A 7,508-nucleotide genomic window follows, 5' to 3' on the forward strand; every position below is an offset into this window, starting at 1 on the left:
GCATACATACACTGTGGAATACCATGCAGCCATAAAAAAGGATGAGTTCATGTCCTTTGCAGAGACATGGATGAAGCTGGAAACCATCATTCTCAGCAAACCAACACAAGAACAGAAAACCAAACACCACATGTTCTCACTCATAAATGGGAGTTGTACAATGAGAACACACGGACACAGGGTGGGGAACATCACACACTGGGGCCTGTCGAGGGGTGGGGGACTAGGAAAGGGATAGCATTAGGAGAAATACCTAATGTAGATGACAGGTTGATGGGTGCAGCAAACCACTATGGCACGTGTATAACTGTAACAGAACTGCATATTCTGCACATGTACCCCAGAACTTAAAGCATAATAATAAAAAAAAAGTTGAAAAAAAAAAAGATGGGGGGTAATTAAAGGAAGATAAGGTAGATAGATTAAGTTTTTCTTAGCTTTAATATGGTAGGGCTTCACCTGGAACAATGGCCCATGATTTTGAACATGATGATGCTTTTTTGACTTGGGTGTGATGTGTCCATCCTTTTTCTGCTGTGCAAACGGCAGTCTCGGTGGGTAGCAGCATGAGGTAGGGGCCTTCCTAGGCTGTCTCAAGTTTTCCTTTTTTCTATCATTTGATGAGGACGTGGTCTCCAGGCTGATGTTGGTGTGCTGGACACTCTAGGGGTGGTGCCTGTGCTAAAAGACTTTTAGTTCTGAGTAAAGGGAACGTGGAAGATCCTGCTATAGGGTCCTACAGGGCCTGTGGGTTTTTCTTTTCATGTGCGGAGACAAGAGATCTTGTAAATAAAGACACAAGACAAAGATAGAAGAAAAGACAGCTGGACCCCGGGGGACCACGACCACCAAGTCGCGGAGACGAGTAGTGGCCCCGAATGCCTGACTGCCCTGTTATTTATTGGATACAAGGCAAGGGGACAGGGTAAGGAGTGTGAGCCATCTCCAGTGATAGGTAAGGTCACGCGAGTCATGTGTACACCGGACAGGGGGCCCTTCCCTGTATGGTAGCCGAGGTGGAGAGAGAGAACAGCTTACGTCATTATTTCTTCCCTGCATTTCAAAGACTTTAGTGCTTTCACTAATTCTGCTACTGCTATCTAGAAGGCGGAGCCAGGTGTGCAGGGCGGAACATGAAAGCAGACCAGGAGCATGACCGCTGAAGCACAGCATCACAGGGAGATGGTTAGGTCTCCGGATGGTTGCGGGCGGGCCTGACTGATGTCAGGCTTTCCACAAGAGGCAGTGGCGCAGACTCTTCTCTAACTCCCTGGGGCGGGGGGAAGGGAGACTCCCTCTCCCCGTAGGCTAAGTAATGGGTGCCTTCCCAGGCACCGGCGTTACCGCTAGACCAAGGAGCCCTCTAGTGGCCCTGTCCGGGCATGACAGAGCGCTCACACTCTTCTTCCTAGGTTACAATAGTAGAACAAAGATTATTATAATATTGGAATAAAGAGTAATGCTATAAACTAATGATTAGTAATATTCATGTATAATCATATCTATATTCTATGTCTAACATAACTATTCTTATTTTAAGTATTTTCTTTATTATACTGGAACAGCTTGTGCCTTCCGTCTCTTGCCTCCGCACCTGGGTGGCTTGCCGTCCACACTCGCTTAGCGCCACCCGGGAGACATGGCGTCCTTGCACCCTCTCAGGGTTTCAGACTCACTGTGGCCCTCACCATTCCTGTGCATCCCCGCCTTGGGAATGAGGGGCTCTGGAACTGGCCCAGTTGTCCCTGGAGGTTGCTCCTGCCTGAGCCCCCACCATCTGGCCCCTGGCCTCTGGCTAGTTTGCGCTGTCCAGTGGTTGCCCAGCGCCCTCCCCAGCACAGGAAGTGTCTGTCCACAGCTAGGTCCCCCTGCCGCCTCATGCCGCGGCCTCTCTAGGAGCCGCTGGAGGTGGAAATTTGTTGGCATTAACTTTGGGCTGGCCTGGGTTCCTTGATGCAGTTGGAACAAGATTTCTTTTATAAGGGATTTGGATAACATTTCTCATTGTTTTAGTATTATTCATTTTTCCTTCTGAATTTTCTTTACCACCTTTCTTATCCTTTTCCTAAAAGTATATTTTAATTTCCTTACATACCTTGCATATAAACTGTTCCTTTAATAGTTTTATATTCAGGAGGGCTAATTACTTTTAAATTATACAATATTTCCTGTATACATTCTTGTTAAATAATTTTTTTATGACTTTCACAGACAATCTTTGACATGCCTCAACTTTCTGACTTCCTTTTACAGTATTTCTCTCCCTGGTCTCACCCTCTGTGTCTTTCTCTGATCTCTGTCTCTTCCAGTCTCTCTCTCACTCTTTCTCCCTCTCCGTTTCTCTCTCTCATTTGCACTTTGTCTTTCTCTCTCTGTCATCCCCTCTTGCTTCTCTCCCCACGTAGTCTCTTGGGCTGGGTGGGATCCAGGTGGCTGCAGTCCAGGCCCTGGGGCGCCGCCGGCCAAGAGACTCAGCAGATGCCCGCAGCAAGTTGCACGAGTCATGGAACTTCTCCTCCTCTGCTCTCTTCCCAGCGCCAGTCCCTGCGCTCTTCTTCTATGCAGAGCCAGGCTGGGGAGAGCAATCCACACGCCCCCCCACCCCCCCCTCCCGGGCAACTGGCTGCCTGGCTGGGTGGCACAGGCTCCTGGCCCTGACGCCCTCACACTCTTCTGCTCAGCTCCAACTTACAGGTGTCCATGGCCTGCCGTCCTCCGAGGGTGGCAAGACACGCCCGAGTGGCATGGAAGGTTTGGAGCTTGGCGGCCGGTGGCCTGAGTGGCTCTGGCTGCATGGCCACGTTCGAGGAGAGCGTTCCAGCCGCCACTCTGCTGGGTGCCAGCGATCTGCAACAATGTGGAGCTGTGCTTGCTGCTCTCTCTTTCTCTCTGACTTTTCTCAGTTTCTCTTTCCTCTCTGCTGGTCTTTCCCTGCCTCTGCCAGCCACCTACACTGCTGTTCTCCCCTCTCCTTCTCCTGCCCCTAGGGAGCGGCCAGTAGGAGTGGAGCTTAGCTTCTTTCTTCCGCTGAGAAGAGGGGAAAGGGAAGTTCTGACTATTTTTCCTACTGCCAGAGGAGTGTGTGAGGTTCAGTCTCCCCCTAATGGGAATTTTTCACCTTTTTGTAACCTCTAAGACATCCCGACTAAGGAATACTTCATCACTCCCAGTGGCTTTTCTTCCCTTACTCCCAACTAAGGAATGCCTTACTGCCCCTGTGGCTCCTCTTTCCTTGGTATGTCCTAACCAAGGAATGCTTCACCGCCCCGCTGCTTTTCTTTTCTTAGTCCTGACCACCAAGGAAATACTTTACCGGCTCCTCTGGCATTTCCTTCCTTGGTTCATGCATGAGGTTGCCTGGTCCATGTGGTATATGAAGGTCTTTACTCCAGGTCACTGGCTGGTTTCTTCCTGCATTGCTGAGAGTCGGGTTTATTTGTCACACTGAGTAGATCTTGATTCCTTACCCCCGAGGCTCCTGCAAGGAGGCAGTGGGGTGCCTCCTCATGAGAGAGGACTGGAGACCCCCCGGAGGAGAATGGCTCTCCATATGGGCCACCATTTTGTTATAAGTAAAATGTTTAAGGCCGGGCGCGGTGGCTCAAGCCTGTAATCCCAGCACTTTGGGAGGCCGAGACGGGCGGATCACGAGGTCAGGAGATCGAGACCATCCTGGCTAACACGGTGAAAGCCCGTCTCTACTAAAAAATACAAAAAACTAGCCGGGTGAGGTGGCGGGCGCCTGTAGTCCCGGCTACTCGGGAGGCTGAGGCAGGAGAATGGCGTAAAAACCCGGGAGGCAGAGCTTGCAGTGAGCTGAGATCCGGCCACTGCACTCCAGCCTGGACGACACAGCGAGACTCCGTCTCAAAAAAAAAAAAAAAAAAAGTAAAATGTTTATTCAGAAATAGAATGCTTGTTCCTCAGTACCACAAGGAAAAATCAGGATTCAGACAAAAGCTTTCTAAGCAAGGCAAATTTACATTCTGCACAAGGCTGCTCCTTGCAGATGGGATAGTGGCAAGAGCACAGCTGAATAAAGGAGGAAAGTAATTTTTATCCCTTAAGCAGCTTGTCCCTGCTACTTGTCTCCATTGCCTGGAGCCAGACCTCACAATTTAAACTGAACCTGATTGGCTAACAACTTAAAACTTTTCTAAATAGGTAAAAGCAATGGAGAACAAAGGAAAAGAGGAAGTTCCTTATGAAAAGTAATAAATTTCTTTAATATTCCCAAATAAGGAAGGGGCATAGCCTGTGAGCTGGGACATGACTGTAAGCACGTGCAGCACAGATATCCTGATTAAAGTACAAGGATATAGGGTGTACTACGTGCCTGTGAGCATGTGTAGCACAAATATGTTGGTCTCGAACTGCTGACCTCACGTGATCCACCCACCTCTGCCTTCCAAAGTGTTGGGAATTACAGGCGTGAGCCACCACACCTGGCCAGGCACTTTACTCTGTAGATTTAGAAACATATAAGACATGTATATACAGAAACATATACAAACACAAAGGCTTATACACATGTCTAATTAATGTCCATTTGTGAGTATGTATTGAAAAAAAGGCCCCAAAGAAAAGTATGTAAGAGGTCATTACCTTACTCATTCGCCTCAAGACACAGAAATTCAATGAACTCAGCCCATGTGATTCTAGTCAGCCAGTTAGCTCAGCCCAAGTGATTCCAATCAGCCAATTAAATTAGCCCAAGTGATACCAATTAGGCAATTATATCACCATAGGTGAATCGAATTACCCAACTAGATTAGCCCAAGGTGATTCCAATCAGCCAATTTTCTTAGCCTAGGTACATTCAATCAGCCAATTATCTAAGTAGTGACTACAGATTTAACAAAGCAGGCCCAAACTAGTGGATGTGAAGAGCACATACATACATCGAAAAGGAATGCAGGATGCTGAAATGCACACCTGAACAGCATGTATAATGTGGCTTTGCTGTCAGCTCATTTCTGAGGCCTATGCTACTGAAGGTGAAGGTTATTTTGTTTATACAAACAATATTGTACAAATATGTTTCATTCTTGAGTAAAAGAGATTGGAAGTAATTACATACCTGCATAATGTGTATATGCCAAGTGATTGAAAATGGTCTTTTGGGGAATATTTCTTGTATACATATTTACATAGACATACTCATCCTGTATGTAAGTTTAAAAAAAATCTATTTACCTGGCCAGGTGCAGTGGCTCATGCCTGTAATCCCAGCAATTTGGGAGGCCAAGGTGGGTGGATCACCTGAGGCGGGGAGTTCAAGACCAGCCTGACCAATATGGAGAAACCCTGTCTCTACTGAAAATATGAAAATTAGTCAGGTATGGTTGCACAGACCTGTGATCCCAGTTACTTGGGAGGCTGAGGCAGGAGAAGTGCTTGAACCCAGGAGGCGGAGGTTACACTGACCCAAACTGCACCATTGCACTCCAGCCTGGGCAACAAGACTGAAACTCCATCTCAAAAAAAAAAAAAAAAAAAAAAAAAAAATTATATTTACCTATGTGTGTATATATACACCAATATATCAATATTTTTATTTATATTTATAGAGAATAAAGATGTAGAATGAATATGGAAGTATTGATAAATACTGGTACTAACAGTAATATAGAAAGAAACTTTCATACATGTATAAACTTAATTGCCTTATAAACTATATCCAGAATAGTACACAAATAGAGGTATGCTCTGACATCCACTCTGCTGCATTTAACATAAAAGAAGAAAGCACTGGACTTTGTTGTTGATTTCTGTAAGATGTCAATGCACTAAGGCCATGGGAGTCATGAACTGTCATGTCAAGGTTGACCCCTACTCTATGTTGTATATATGGTCAGAGATAAAGCAGCCCAAGTCCAAAGGCACACACCTACATTTGACAATGCTTATTCTTCTTCATTAGAACTTCCATCAGGACAAGGGTCCTTGTTTTTGTCTTTGTGGCTAAAGAAGGGGCCTTTTTTTTTTTTTTTTTTGAGATGGAGTCTTGCTCTGTTGCCCAGGCTGGAGTGCAATGGCATGATCTTGGCTCACTGCAACCTCCACCTCCAAGGCTCAAGCAATTCTCCCACCTCAGCCTCCCCAGTAGCTGGGATTACAGGCATGCATCACCATGCATAAATTTTCTTTGGCCCCTATTTTTATTAATTTCTCCTTTTCAGCAGAAGAAAAGATAGGAACTGCAGTTGGGGGAGGAAGGCAAGGGGTTAAGAGAAAAACAGGCATTTGAGAAGAAACAGCAGCCTGTTTGGCTATTTGATCTGCAAGGTTATTCCCTGAGCTTTCAAAGGAGGTCTTTTTTTGGTGTCCTGGAACATGGACAATAGCGATTTCTTCTGGCAGCTGGAGATTATCTAATACTTTGATGATTATACCTTTGTGGACCAGGTCTTGGCCTTTACTATTTTTTTTTTTTTTTCTTTTTTTTTTTTGAGACGGAGTCTCGCTCTGTCACCCAGGCTGGAGTGCAGTGGCCAGATCTCAGCTCACTGCAAGCTCTGCCTCCCAGGTTCACGCCATTCTCCTGCCTCAGCCTCCCGAGTAGCTGGGACTACAGGCGCCCGCCACCTCGCCCGGCTAGTTTTTTGTATTTCTTAATAGAGACGAGGTTTCACCGTGTTAGCCAGGATGGTCTTGATCTCCTGACCTCGTGATCCGCCCGTCTCGGCCTCCCAAAGTGCTGGGATTACAGGCTTGAGCCACCGCGCCCGGCCTGGCCTTTACTATTAATAAGACCTTGTTCAGTCTGAAATTTTCCTAAAGGTATGAGCTACTCCAAAGGCATATTTGGAATCAGCATAAATTGTCCCTTCTGGATTTTGCAAGTGCTTTACAGCTTGATTTAGTGCAAACAATTCACATGTTTGAGCGGACCAATTATTAGGCAATCTTCCCGACTCTATCTCTGCGAGAGCTTCGCCATCAATTACTGAATGTCCGTTATGCCTTTTTCCTTCAATCACTCGAGAAGAGCCATCTAGGATTAGGTCTTGTCCCGTTTTGAAAGGGGCCTTAAATCAGGCCTGACTTGTGTGTGAGAATTAATTAGATCTAAACACTTATGTTCTGGCCCTTTTTGATTTGGGTTCCCTGTTGGGAAACCTGCTGGGTTAAGTGAATTGTCAGTGGTTAATGTTAAGTCATCTCTTTTTAATAAGATAGCTAGATACTTAAAAATTCTTGAGTCGGTGAGCCATCTCCCTGCTTTTTGGTTCTAGATAGTTGTAACTTGATGGGGTGTGCTCACAATTAAGTTTCCTCCAAAGGTTACTTCCTACTTTCTTCAGTTAACATGGTGGTAGCTGCAATGTATTGAACACATTCGGGCCATCCAAAGGTTAGTGGATGTAAAACTTTTGATAGGAAGGCTACAGGTTGCCGATGCCCCCAGTGTTCCTGGGTAAGTGCTCCTAGAGCTACCCCCTCGTTCACATTAACGACAAAGTGAAATGCTTTCTCTAGGGAAAGTAAGGCTAGAACAGGGCAAG

General features: G+C 46.1%; 1 long non-coding RNA gene across 1 annotated transcript; it reads right to left on the reverse strand.

Annotated features, from left to right (window-relative positions):
* Positions 1–422: 422 nt before the first annotated feature.
* On the reverse strand, positions 423–2,985 carry LOC135968633 (uncharacterized). Its single transcript, XR_010583543.2, has 2 exons — positions 2,693–2,985; positions 423–1,408 (listed from the first exon to the last, which is right to left on the reverse strand). It is a non-coding gene; the product is annotated as an uncharacterized lncRNA (long non-coding RNA).
* Positions 2,986–7,508: the final 4,523 nt, after the last annotated feature.

The sequence above is a fragment of the Macaca fascicularis genome, chromosome 19, assembly GCF_037993035.2.
Source record: "Macaca fascicularis isolate 582-1 chromosome 19, T2T-MFA8v1.1".
Classification (NCBI taxonomy): Eukaryota; Metazoa; Chordata; class Mammalia; order Primates; family Cercopithecidae; genus Macaca; species Macaca fascicularis.